This window comes from Eurosta solidaginis, chromosome 5 (assembly GCF_040869045.1).
Source record: "Eurosta solidaginis isolate ZX-2024a chromosome 5, ASM4086904v1, whole genome shotgun sequence".
Lineage (NCBI taxonomy): Eukaryota > Metazoa > Arthropoda > Insecta > Diptera > Tephritidae > Eurosta > Eurosta solidaginis.
Window position 1 is genome coordinate 156,140,004 of NC_090323.1, and position 15,412 is coordinate 156,155,415.

The 15,412-nt window shown below is 36.3% G+C and overlaps 1 pseudogene; it reads right to left on the reverse strand.

Moving 5' to 3' along the window:
• Window positions 1-372: 372 nt before the first annotated feature.
• Window positions 373-15,208, reverse strand: LOC137254322 (serine protease 1-like; annotated as a pseudogene).
• Between the last annotated feature and the right edge of the window lie 204 nt (window positions 15,209-15,412).

The following is a 15,412-nucleotide window of genomic DNA, read 5'->3' on the forward strand; positions in this document are numbered from 1 at the left end:
TACACACAAAATTTCATCAAGATACCTGAAAATTTACTCAAGTTATCGTGTTTACGGACGGTCGGATGGACGGACGGACATGGCTAAATGAATTTCTTTTTTCGCCCAGATCATTTTGATATATAGAAGTCTATATCTATCTCGATTAGTTTATGCCGTTACGGATTACCGTTATGCGAACAAAGTTAATATACTATGTGAGCTCTGCTCAGCTGAGTATAAAAAAATAACTTGGATTATAAAGAGTCTCTGATACTTGGGTATTTAGAAGGCACCATTCATAAAAATACTTTTTAAGTGAGGATACAAATTGATGCCTAAGTCGGAATTTATTGAAAAACCTGTATTCTTAAGCTTTATGAAACTCAGACTTTTAATCGTAATCAGCATGTTTTGTTTAAATAATGCAGCGTAAGTATTTATGACGAACACCACAGTTCTTTTTGGTCCAGTCCAAGTAGGCGGTGACACGTACAAAACTAGCTCGATAACCAGCTTCGCAACCTTTCGATGATACAAAGAAGTAACACCAATGAGTTCACCAGTAGTTGCAGAAACCAATGGACCATCAGAATCACCACTGCATGTTGATGTTCTGAGAGAAGTTGAAGTTCAAATGGTCTTTGAGTTAGCTGTCGCTGAACCATACGTCTTAGAGCAAACACTGTTGTTAATAATATCCAAAATAACATATTGCAACTTAGTGCTAACTGCACTAGCAGAGTCGCTAACAAGACCCTAACCGCAGGCTATCGCAGTTTCACCAACAAAAGTTGAGTACGAGGAAGAGGCAGCTGGCAAGGAAACTTTATTGATTTCTGGTAAGAAGGATATTGAAGAGATTTTGAGTAATGAAATATCGTTGTTCAATGTTCTGGTTTGAACTTCTCGTATTGAATGAAATTGCTCTTGGTAACGGCTTGCGTGGCTAACGGCTTGGTGCGGATAGTAGCGCCAAGATAAACGACGACTTTAGCTGCACTAATTTTAGAGAGCAGTAAAAGCATATTAATGTATTAATTTACATATAAGAGTGTACCTTGTTTAAATTTTCCCAACTTACCTATTTGTGCAGTGAACAGCAGTCAAATTATAGTTCTTGGAAATCAAAGAACCACCGCACCACCGACGGGTTGATTGCGAAGTGAAACTTAAACCAAGTTGGTGTGGGAATTTACCGCTTGCTGCATCATAGCCATTGGTAATACGTCCTTCTGGTTGTATTTAAAAAGTTAGCAAATCATTTCCACTGGTGAAACGTCCTTCTGGTTGTTTGTCCAATATTGGCCAATCACGGGGAGTACCGGTGCTGCATCATAGACAGTGGTAAAATCTCCTTCTCGTTTTTCATCGGAAATTGGACAATTATTGGGAAGTATCGGTGCATCTTTGATTTCAATTACACCTGCAATAGTAGTAGCTGTGACAAATGCCAAAACAAAGAATACTTTAATTTTGCTGAATTATACACTTTTGTTTGATGTTTTACCAAGACCAAATATTTTATACTTGTTGCCAAATATGCCTTGGCTGAAGTATAAATTATGGCACAGAAGTGGCATGCGCTAATAAAAGCTAATAGTTCTACCAAAACTTCAAATCAGCTGATAAGAAGTCAAAAACGGCCTTTATGAATTTATAATGTGTAAGTATTTAGATTTTTTTATACTCAGTTATGAATGGGGAAGATATAAATGAATCGAATATATATAAATGTTCTCTATTATATATCAAACTTCAGAAGGTCCGTTGACCATGAAAATCACATGCGAAGCAGCCTAGGTATCAATTCCTGATTTTGACCTGTATAATGCAAATGAAAGCCTGTGTGTTGTTGTTGTTGTTGTTGTTGTTGTAGCGATTAAGTTACTCCCCGAAGGCTTTGGGGAGTGTTATCGATGTGATGGTCCTTTGTCGGATACAGATCCGATACGCTCCGGTAACACAGCACCATTAAGGTGCTGGCCCGACCATCTCGGGAACGATTTATATGGCCACACTGAACCTTCAGGCCATCCCTCCCTCCCCACCCCCAAGTTCCATGAGGAGCTTGGGGTCGCCAGAGCCTCGTCTGTTAGTGAAACGGGATTCGCCGCTCGAAGGTGAGGTTGACAATTGGGTTGGAGAAGCTATATATTGCGCTACACAAACCCTTGAATCCCGACAGCCTGTGTGTCCAGTTAGTTTGTGTATCGTGAACCTTAAGTCTTCTCTCTTCAGAGATATGAGCCACTTTGTGGGTCTTATATCTTAGGAAGGCAATTGCTTAGAACATAAATTTTTATAGATTTGTGTTTTTATTTTTGGAATAAAGCTAAAGGGAAAATGGAAATACTTCCGAATCAAAGTAAATACATCGCAAGTCATTTCTACATACAAACATAGATATGCACACTAAGCTCGTGTCGAGGCCTCGCGCAACCATGACCAGCTAGTTTTTTTATTAAAAGTTACTTTAATAATCGGCTCTACCAAAGGCGCTATCTATGGGCAATATGAATATGCAAACGCATTGTTGACAAACTGCAGTCAACATAAATCTTTTATACAACAGATCTAACGTGTATAAACGAGAAAAAAGAAACCTCACAAGGATCATTTTTGCCGTTGATATTGATATTCCAGTAGCTGTAGTCAAAAACAACGACCACAGCCTGGCAATTCAGTTTGGTTTTTACTTTCCTAAGCCATTTACATTTCTTCCCCTCTTTCGTCCTAACTGGGGTTTCGTTATAAGCAGATGCGTTTGAATTGTGATTTTGAAAATAGATTTTATATTCCTGATATGACTTTGAAATAACACAGCCAAATCGTTTGATGCAGTTGTTATTAATTCAATCGAATACATTGCCTAAAACTATGAATCAATTTATGAGTACGAAAGCACTCAATGATCACATATTAGGACGGGTCGATTGCTAAGTGAAAAATATGTATAAAAGATATTTTAATTTATGAATTTAGCAAAATTCTAGTTAAATTTTCCAATAGGTGCTAAGTAGTTTGATATTATATAACCAAGCTCTTTGAACTCTGCGGCTTACTCACTTAAGGATACCAAGAGCAATACCACTCTTATGCTTAATTGTCATTTGTAGTAAAAACGTACATTTGACTTTGTATGACAAGCCGTTTTTATGATTTGGCTAAGTCCGTGATCAAATTTGACTTAGTGAAAACCAAGTGTTATTATAGGTTAGGTTAGGTTAGGGTGGCTTCCAGAGGGCATACTTAGACCAGTAGTATTAGGCCCGTTATGATAACACGAAAAACACCGTTACCTTTCCTCTTCGAACCATTTTGAGGACCTGATGAAAGCTAATAGGTCCTTGACGTCATGCTCCACAACCTGGCTCAGATTATCAAGAAATGGATCTCCCAGAAAGCGCTGCCGTGCTCCGCTTAGTGCTGGGCAGTTGCAAATGAGGTGAACCACCGTTTCCTCCTCCTCATCCTCTTTAGAACTCCTACAGCAACGACGATAAGGCGCTCCTAACCTTTCTGCATGCCTACCTATGGGGCAATGACACGTTAGTGCCCCTACAAGTGTGGAAATTGTATCCCTTCTTAGGTTCTACACGTGACGGGATCTTTTAGGATCCCCTTTAGGCCAGGTTTCTTTCAATGTTCGACACCCCGATGTTTGTAGCCATCTTTCGTCGGCTTGACGGTAGATATGCTCTTTTAGCATTAGCTTGCATGTGGACAGGGGCATACCTAAGCGTTCTTGTCCAGGAAGAACCTGCTTGGTTGTACTCTGCCTAGCGAGTTCATCTGCAATGCAGTTTCCCTCGATATTCCTATGTCCAGGGACCCATGTGAGGTGTACACGGTTCTGTTGAGCTATCTCTTGAAGAGATCGGCGGCAGTTTAGTGCTAGTTTAGAATTGAACGAGTGGGAGCCAAGAGATTTTATGGCAGCTTGGCTGTCACTGAAGATAAAAATTTCTTTGCCGACATTGTATGTCCCTATCATAGCTGCGGCTTCCATTATGGCTGCAACTTCTGCCTGGAATACACTGCAGTGGTCGGTTAGTCTGAATGAGAGCTGGAGGTCAAGGTCCCTTGAGTAAACTCCACCTCCAACTCTACCATTTAGCTTGGAGCCGTCCGTTTATATGGTGTTATTATAACTTCTAGTCAATTTTCTGATGACGTGTGTAAAATTTGTATGCCCATAACGCTTACGCTCATTTAAATTTTACGATGCTCTAGCGCCCCAAACTAATGCATTGCCGATGGAAATCATACAATCCAATAAATTTTACAGAAATATGCCATGTATTTTTCAATCTTTTCACTTAGTGCTTATTCTCTCCAGTGCAGCATCTCGAAGTGCTGGTATTTCAATGAAAATTTTGCAGTTTCAATATTTGCTGTTTGGTCGATTTGTTGACTTTGTTGTGCGGTAGCCGGTTGGTTGATTTGCCTTCAGTATTTTGCTAACTGGTGAACAGTGGATCAAGTCGGTACAAACTTTTGTATGAATTTTGGAACACTTCAAACAGATACCCTTGCGTATTGTTGACTGGCCACCAGAACATAACTCAAAATAAGAGACTCGGCTTTTTTAGCATATCATACAGGCCAGGTAATCCGTAATACAGGCTGATTGGATGAAGGTGATTTCAACAATATTTCAAGCATTGGGACGTACCCCAACCCCAGCCAGTTGTCATAAATGGGAGCCAGCTAGCTGCAGAAATCCCCAAATACTTTTGATGTTATGCATAAAAAAGGGGTATCTCCCTGCCTCTTGATGACAAAATACACAATTTAACGTTTTAAGAAGCTTATGTTGGAGCCACGCTTGACTCCCCTTAAATCATATTTAAAGATACCCAACCTCAACTTATAGTGGTGCCTGCATGAGAGGGTAAGATCTTTGTTTACATCTCACGTTTTTGTGGTTTCAACGTTAATTTCGCCCGAAACTTGGTCACCTGTCACCGTTCTACATCCACCGATGCATTACACTTGTTTGTCGTCACGGTTCAATTTTGTAATGTTCCACTACTCGCCGTTTCACCATTCACCAAACGCCCAACCACCATACACCGTTCATTTGGAACCATACATAACTCACCATAATCCCATTCCCTATATACCTGATTAGCGTTCCCCAACACGACCGCTCGTTTTGGACACGAACAAACCGCTCATCGTTTATAAATTTTCGAAGGTTCAGGGAGTGTTACGGATATGGGCAGTCCCTTGCCGAGTTGAAGCGGGTACACTCCCTTACAAGCACTTCTGTTACTATTTCGACCTCTCAAATCTTGAGGCCTGCGGATTTTAACTGCTTCATATGACAGGAACTACCACCGCTGAATAATATAGGCCCCTTAACGGTCCATAACCGTTAGCCCATGGCACCAACCATTTTAGCACGACGATCAAGGGGAATACGCATCTTAAACAGTTACATTGATGTATATTGAAACGATTTATGTAATCCTATTACGAATTTTATTTGGAGACAAACCGGTTTCGGAATTGTGTCGGCTTCAGCGTAATTTTTATTTAGCTGTTTTTCGAAAAATGACACTGAAGATGACACAACGACAAAATTGGTTTCTCTGACAAGGGTTGACTAAACATTTTTCCAATATACTTACATCAATTGCAAACTTATCAGAAAAATTTAATAAGTTCAACTTCGTAGATAAGGGAGATTGGAATCAGGAATGGGATTTCGAATTTCATACAGTTAGGTTTTATTTCATAATTTAAGACAAGGGCATAAATTTGAAAAGTCCAATTCGTAGTTATGGGTTGGGGGAAGGAAGTGGTTTCGAGTCTTTCGACTTTTTTACCGTTAGGTAGGTATGATGTTAGACTTGTCTAGAGCATTTGACACTACACTGATAGATAGAAGGGTGATGAGTGTGCAAAGGGTATATTTATAGAGTGAGGTAACGAAGGAGTTTTCGAATTCTGTAGTGTGCGATTTCATTTCAATGTTTTAGAACTATCAAAAAAAGCTGGAAATTCTATAATTTGATAAGATCAAATGGGCTGATGGGAGATAAGGTAACTAGGCGGTTTCGAATTTTACATCGTACATTGCAACATTTTAAAATTATCGAAGGCGTAGATAGGAACGTGCGGGTGTAGTGAGGACCTATGACATTACAATAATTTTATACGGCAAAGGGCATATGTTATGGGCAGGGGTAAGGTTCAAATTTCGCACGGTACGATTTTTTTTAATATTGTAGACCTATAAAGGACAGAATAAGGATTAAAATACGATAAATTGATAAGTTCTGGGGTGCAGGTGGGGGGTGACTAGAAGTAAACTTGCCTGTCTTTTATGCAATTTTAATACCCAGCGTGCTTTGCGCACAGAGTATATTAACTTTGATTAGATAACGGTTGGTTGTACAGGTATAAAGGAATCGAGATAGATATAGACTTCCATATATCAAAATCATCAGTGTCGAAAAAAAATTTGATTGAGCCCGTCGGTCCTTCCGTCCTTCTGCCCTTAACACGATAACTTGAGTAAATATTGAGATATCTTCACTAAATTTGGTACATGAGCTTATCTGAATAGATTGGTATTGAAAATGAGCGAAATCGGATGATTACTACGCCCACTTTTTATATATATAACATTTTGGAAAACACAAAAAATCTGATTATTTAGTAAATAATACACATAGAATGTTGAAATTTGATGTGTAAACTGATATTGAGATCCTTGATAAAAATTTGAAAATATTTTTTAAAAAAGAGCTTTATATCAATGGTATTTCATTTCTCAAGTGGATTTATAACAACAAAAAGGAAAAACTAAAAATTTAAAGAAATGGGGGTGGCACCGCCCCTTTTATGACTAAGCAATTTTCTTTGTTTCGGGAGCCATAACCCGGATAAAAATTAACGGATCGTAATAAAATTGGGTATACAGATTTTCCATTTAGCAGGAAATATTTCTAGAAAACATGGACGAAATCGGTTAAAGACCATGCCCACTTTCATATAAAAGATTTTTAAAAGGGTCGTAGATGAAAATAATAAGCTATATCTTAGCGAAAAAGAGCTTTGTATCGATGATATTTCAGTTATCAAGTTTTATTTCAAGATGAAATGGGGAGACATTTTTTTTAACGACGGTTGTGTAGAAAAGTAATTTATCTCAAAGGAAATGTGCAATTGAAGCTCACGCTGAGTATATAATGTTCGGTTACACCCGAACTTAGACACCTTTACTTGTTTTTATACTCAGTTGAGCAGAGCTCACAGAGTATATTAACTTTGATTGAATAACGGTTGGTTGTTCAGGTATAAAGGAATCGAGATAGATATAGACTTCCATATATCAAAATCATCAGTATCGAAAAAAAATTCGATTGAGCCACGTCCGTCCGTCTGTCCGTTAACACGATAACTTGAGTAAATTTTGAGGTATCTTGATGAAATTTGGTATGTAGGTTCCTGGGCACTCATCTCAGATCCTTATTTAAAATGAACGATATCGGACAATGACCACGCCCCCTTTTTCGATGTCGAAAATTTCGAAAAATCGAAAAAGTGCGATAATTACCAAATACGGATTAAGCGATGAAACTTGGTAGGTGAGTTGAACTTATGACGCAGAATAGAAAACTAGTAATATTTTGGACAATGGGCGTGGCACCACCCACTTTTAAAAGAAGGTAATTTAGAAGTTTTGCAAGCTGTAATTTGGCAGTCGTTGAAGATATCATGATGAAATTTGGCAGCAACGTTACTCTTATTACTATATGTCTGCTTAATAAAAATTAGCAAAATCGGAGAACGACAACACCCACTTTTTAAAAAAAAAATTTTTTTAATTCAAATTTTAAAAGAAAAGTTAATATCTTTACAGTATATAAGTAAATAATATCAATATTCAACTCCAGTAATGATATGTTTCAACAAAATACAAAAATAAAAGACATTTTTGTCTAGGATACTTTTAATGCCATATGTCGAACAAAACATTAACAATCCTTGTGAAATTTGGTAGAGGCTTAGACTCTAGGACGATAACTGTTTTCTGTGAAAAAGGGCGAAATCGGTTGAAGCCACGTCCAGTTTTTATACACAGTGGACCGTCTGTCCTTCCGCTCGGCCGTTAACACGATAACTTGAGAAAAAATCGAAATATCTTTACTAAACTCAGTTCACGTACTTATCTGAACTCACTTTGTATTGGTGTAAAATTGTCCGAAATCCGACTATGACCACGCCCACTTTTTCGATATCGAAAATTACGAAAAATTAAAAAATGCCATAATTATATACCAGATACGAAAAATGGGATGAAACATGGTAATTGTATTGGTCTATTGACGCAAAATATAACTTTAGAAAAAAACTTGGTAAAATGGGTGTGACACCTACCATATTAAGTAGAAGAAAATGAAAAAGTTTTGCAGGGCGAAATCAAAAGCCCTTGGAATCTTGGAAGGAATACTGTTCGTGGTATTACATATATAAATAAATTAGCGGTACCCGACAGATGATGTTCTGGATCACCCTGGTCCACATTTTGGTCGATATCTCGAAAACGCCTTCACATATACAACTAAGGGCCACTCCCTTTTAAAACCCTCATTAATACCTTTAATTTGATACCCATATCGTACAAACATATTCTAGAGTCACCCCTGGTCCACGTTTATGGCGACATCCCGAAAAGGCGTCCACATATAGAACTAAGGCCTACTCCTTTTTAAAATACTCATTAACACCTTTCATTTGATACCCATATCGTACAAAAAAATTCTAGAGTCACCCCTGGCCCACCTTTATGGCGATATCTCGAAAAGGCATCCACCTATAGAACTAAGGCCCACTCCCTTTTAAAATACTCATTAACGCCTTTCGTTTGATACCCATATCGTACAAACAAATTCTAGAGTCACCCCTGGTCCACCTTTATGGCGATATCTTGAAAAGGGGTCCACCTATAGAACTAAGGCCCACGTCCTTTTAAAATACTCATTAACACCTTTCATTTGATACCCATATTGTACAAACGCATTCTAGAGTCACCCCTGTAGTGGAATTCACTAACTTATAACGATGCGATTTGTCGAGATTTTAATTAACGATTTTGTCGCTTGCCTTATCGATTGTACTATTGACTAACTTAGTTTTAACGACTCGCAATAAATGACATTTAAAATAGTAGAAAGGTGGCAGCACAGCTTAACGAAACCAAAAAAATGCGAAAAGCACAAAACGAATGTCGAAAATAAACAAATCCCATATACTAACTGCTTTTAAAAGTCATTATTGTGCAAGCTTTTAATTATTTTAACAAAAGAAAAGTAAATGCAGAGTTAATTTTTTTCTCTGTTGATATCGCAGTTATTCTTGTATCCCTTAATTGACCATCAAGTTGAGAAATAATATCATGAGCCAAGTTTGGGGTTATTCGGTACAGCTTTCGAAACTCCGTTCCATTCAGGTGGAATGGGTTATCTACTTCTCTAAGAAGGCGTCTGTCCACTGGCGATGGACTTAGTAACCCTTCATGTTATGATAAAACGTATCCTAAGTACTCAAATGCCATTTGATTTATAATTAAAGCAACTTTTCGTGTTTGAAAGTTTTTAATTAAAGTTCCGATTTTTTTTTTTTTTTTACTAAAATTGACCGAAATGTAAATTTCGTGATTTTTAACGCAGCCAATTCGCTTGCCGTTTATTTAACAACACAGCTGATCGTCGATTAACGAATATCGATAAAAAATAGTTACTGAATAACGAAATCGTTATAGTTATAGATTCGCAAATAAATCGATGGCAAATATCGTTAAAAAAGTTAGTGAATTCTACTACTGGTCCACTTTTATAACGATATTCCGAAAAGGCGTCCACCTATAGAACTAAGGCCCACTCCATTTTAAAATACTCATTAACACCTTTCATTTGATACTCATATCGTACAAACAAATTCTAGAGTCACCCCTGGTCCATCTTTATGGCGATATTTCGAAAAGGCGTCCATCTATAGAACTTAGGCCCACGCCCTTTTAAAATACTCGTTAATACCTTTCATTTGATACCCATATCGTACAAAATAAATTCTAGAGTCACCCCTGGCCCACCTTTATGGCGATATCTCGAAAAGGCGTCCACCTATAGAACTTAGGCCCACTCCCTTTTAAAATTATCATTAACACATTTCGTTTGATACCCATATCGTACAAACAAATTCTAGAGTCAGGCCTGGTCCACCTTTATGGCGATATCCCTAAATGGCGTCCATCTATAGAACTATTGCCCACTTCCTCTTAAAATACTCTTTAATACCTTCCATTTGATACACATGTCATACAAACACATTCCAGGGTTACCCTAGGTTCTTTTTACAACTTGGTGATTTTCCCTTACTTTGTCTCCACAGCTCTCAACTGAGTATGTAATGTTCGGTAACACCCGAACTTAGCCTTCCTTACTTGTTTTTTTTAACTTATTTAACTTTTATAAAGTGTTTGGAACACTGTACGAACAAAAATTCAAAATTCATAGCCAATACCATACCAAAGTTTTTGTCTGCGTAAACATGTGTATGTATATTCATACATACATATGTATACCAAAGTTTGCATTTTTGTCAAAGTCTGGCAATTTCTTTTAAATTGGTTTCCATGCGCCAACACAAAGAGGCGGCAATTTCTCAATAACAAGAAAGGCGCAATATGAAAATGAACAATCAATAAAGAATTGAAATGAAAGAATGCAATGAAATAAAGCAAGCAAACAGTGAAGCAAGCATTGAGGCGTGTCAAAAGCAGTATTTCATATTTTTACTAAGATTCAAGATATGGTAAACTCGAGGGTTTATGAAAAAGAGTAAAGAAACACACTTTTTTTATACTCAGCTGAGCAGAGCTCACAGAATATATTAATTTTGTTCGCATAACGGTGCCCCGTAATGACATAATCTAATCAAGATAGGTATAGAATTCTATATATCAAAATGATCTGGACAAAAAAAAAGAAATTCATTTAGCCATGTCCGTCCGTCTGTCCGTAAACACGATAACTTGAATAAATTTTGAGGTATCTTAATGAACGATAACTTGAGCAAAAATCGATATATCTTTACCAAACTTAGTTCACGTACTTATCTGAACTCACTTTATTTTGGTATTAAAAACCGGCGAAATCCGATTATGACCACGCCCACTTTTTCGATATCGAAAATTTAGAAAAATGAAAAAGATTCCATAATTCTATACCAAATACGAAAAAGGGATGACACATGGTGATAGGATTGGTGTTTTGACGCAAAATATAACTTTGGAAAAAACTTTGTAAAATGGGTGTGACACCTACCATATTAAGTAGAAGAAAATTAAAAAGTTCTGCAGGGCGAAATCAAAAGCCCTTGGAATCTTGGCAGGAATACTGTTCGTGGTATTATATATATAAATAAATTAGCGGTACCCGACAGATGATGTTCTGGGTCACCCTGGTCCACATTTTGGTCCATATCTCGAAAACGCTTTCACATATACAACTAAGGGTCACTCCCATTTAAAACCCTCATTGATAGCTTTAATTTTATACTCATATCGTACAAACACATTCTAGAATCACCCCTTGTCCGCCTTCATGGCGATATCTCGAAAAGGCGTCCACCTATAGAACTAAGGGCCACTCCATTTTAAAATACTATTTAATTCCTTTCATTTGATACCCATGTCATACAAACACATTCCACGGTTACCCTAGGTTCATTTTTCTACATGGTGCTTTTCCCTTATTTGACAAAGGATGAAAGAAAATCGTTCCAAAAAACGTCACCATTGGTATAAAATTTGGTCCATATTTCCCAAACGTATGTGATATTTAATTAAAAACCACTTATAAAACCCTACTAAACCAACGCAGCTGTAATTATACTCAGACGAGCAGACCTCACAGAGTATATTAATTTTGTTCGCATAACGGTATAAATTAATAGAGATAAATTTAGACTTCCATATATCAAAATTATCAATCCATGTCCCTCCGTCTATCCGTAAACACGATAACTTGAGTAAATTTTGATGTATCTAAATGAAATTTGGTATGTATATTCCTGGCACTCATCTCAGATGGCTATTTAAAATGAGCGAAATTAATTAAGAATAAAGAAAATAATTAAGAGCGCTTCGAAAATATTTCAGGGTTAATGCAGAAAAACAAGAAAGAAATGCGTTCGAATTTAACCAAATTTTCATATTTAAAAAAATATTCAATAACGAATTGATAGCTGAAGAGAGATAGCAAAGGAAAGTTGCTCCACTTTTTAGTATTACCATTTGTATGTATCCATAAAAAAGACAATTTTGTCTCCAAAGCTCCCAGCTGAGTATGTAATGTTCGGATACACCCGAATTTAGCCTTCCTTACTTGTTTTTGTTAATTTTGTTTTGGAATGTCTCCGAAGCAACAAAATTATAGATGTGTGTGTGTTTATATGTAACAAGTTCTCATAAATCCTTCAATTTCGCGTTTCATTGTTGCAGAGCAATGGTAGCGCAACAAAGACCTATTCATTCTCGCCTCGATTTTACAAAAATGAATGGATTTTTGCTATTAATATTTGCGTATATCCCTTCTTAGTTGCTGTAAAATTGGCCAGTTAATGTTTATTTGTATATGAATGCTGCTGTAGCATTAAAATGAGCATTTTTTATGCCAATATGCCGAAATTACTAAGCTCCTGAAAAGCTTAGCAAAACCAATTTTATATCCAAACTTACCCAACGGGCAAATGAGCAGCAATAAAACAGATGACAAAGCGTCAGGCAGATCTCCCCTTTCCCAAACACTAGCATGGATAATTCTATCAATATGTATGCAAATAAAAGAAATTTTTAGAATTTTTTCATTCCATACCAAATTACAATTGACAAGCGATTTTAATAATGTCGTTCAATGATCCGAGCGCATAAAAGCTAATGTCCTTTTTGCAGGCACGCATACAGATTATTTTCTCTTTCCATGCGTTTATTTCCATTGTTATTGGCGACATGAAAAGGGTAGATAAGAAAATGGCGAAATACCGTTGGAAAAATTGTATTGCCAAACAGCATTGGAAAGAATTAGGAAATTAGGTGGTGTTAAAAGAGTAACAAGAAAATTTCGAGTTCGAATCAAACCCAAACGTATGTATACTTTGCTGTGGATACCTCGCAGAAAAAAGATCAAATGTTAAAAAAACCAAACTAATACTTGACGATTTTACGGTATTCCGAAATAGAACTTACTTCTAATTAACTATGAAAAGTTAGGTTTTAACTGGTTTTAAAGTAATGTAAAGTTGCCATGGCAACTACTGTAACTATTTAAGTTAATAAACACAATGTAATTATACCTTTAATGAACATGAAATGGTATATTAACTTTGGTCCGATGTTTGTAACGTTGAGAAATATAGAAGATAGACTCACCATTAAGTATACCGAATTGAGCAGGGCGACGAACTGAGTTGATATAGCCATGTCCGTCTGTCCGTACGTCTGTCTGTTTGAACGCAAACTAGTCCCTCAAATTTTGAGATATCTCAATGAAATTTGGCACAAGGATGTATTTTTGTATTATATTAGACATTTGTTGGATCCGGTAGGATCGGACCACTATAAAATATATCTCCCATACAACCGATCGTTCAGATAAGACGATTTTGGTCATTCCTGCCGCACTTTAGAAAGTATATCCCTGAAACTCGGTGATATATATTCTAATATATCATAAAAGATTTTCTGAAAAATCACTTTGATCGGAGCAATATATAGTATATATCCCATACAACCGATCGTTCAGATAGAAAGATTTTTAGCCATTTCTCCCTTAGCTTCCAATATAAAAGCGTGAAACTTTGTGATATATATTCTAATATATCATAGAAGATTTCCTGTAAAAATCATTTCGATCGGAGATATATATAATATATATCCCATCCAACCGATCGTTCAGATAAGGGGGTTTTTTGCCATTTTTTATATATATCTTAAAATCGTTTAGGTATGTACATCTGTTCACTATATATTTCTTATCTTATACAGCGCATTATTTGGAGCTTACGAATGTGATAAGATTATTGTTGAGCCCCATTCATGAAAGGTATGAAGTCCCGTACTTACTTGTTTTTATTATACCTTTCATGAAAATGAAATGGTATATTAATTTCGTCACGAAACCCAAAATTGTAAGTCCTTAAAGGAAAATAGATAGACCCACCATTAAGTATACCGAAATAATCAGGATGAAGAGCTGAGTTGATTTAGCCATGTCCGTGTGTCCGTCTATCTGTTTGTATGCAAACTAGTCCCTCAATTTTTGAGATATCTTGATAAAAATTGGTGAGCGGGTGTATTTGGGTGTCCAATTAGACATTTGTCGGAACCGCCCGGATCGGACCACTATAGCATATGTCCTCCATACAACCGATTTTTCGGAAAAAGAGGATTTTGGTCATATCTTACTCAATTTAACAGCTTGAAGCTTCAAACTTCGCCATATAATTCTAAACGCTTGTTTTCGAGCTCCATTTGGGTATGTTGATACTCACGCAATATCCTGGGGTGCTTAAGCTGCCACACACTCTTGATAATAAATAAACCAAGTTTATTTGAGTTCAATGCTCAATCGGATACACCAAAGTAAAACTTTTATTTATTTTAGGATATAAAAACTGCTATCTTACAGCACAACTCTTAAAACGTTTTCTCGACATTAAGCGCGTATCTATATTGAATTCGCCTTTTGCAAATTTTCATTATGCTGTTATCTGCATTCCATTGGGAATGACGGCATTGCCAGCCCACTATCGATATTGCATTCTTTTAATATGCGTTGCCATATTTAGTGGTGCCATTACACCATCCCCCTAGGGAAGAGATTTTTGTAAGGTGATCAGTCTTGCAAAAATCCCTTTACCCTGCAGTGATGTAAATTGATTTGGAGGAACGAGATTTCTTTAATTACGTTGCTTAATTCTTTCCCCCTTTAACTCGTTCATCCATATCAATTTTGTGGTAAGTTAAATTTTCTACTCTAGCTATTTTATCACTAATATTTACAGAAATTTATTATAGCTTACTGTAATCTTTTAATTAATAGTTATATTACTAATCATATTGCTAGTTACTAATTATATTACGATTTATATCACTAATTATATTACTAGTTATATTATTAATTATATTACTAGTAGGCGTTAAGTACATAACCGTTTTTCATAGTTTTAAAAAGAAAATTTAATATTTATAAAATCTTAAATCTGATTAAATATAATTAGAATTCATTTATTAATTTCTTTAAGTAATTTTTTGTATACGTTTTTTATGAATGGTTTTTTCTTTGTTTTTAGCTTTATCAAAAATCTTTACATTAACACCGTCTACCTCAGTCACTTTGTATGGACCTTTATA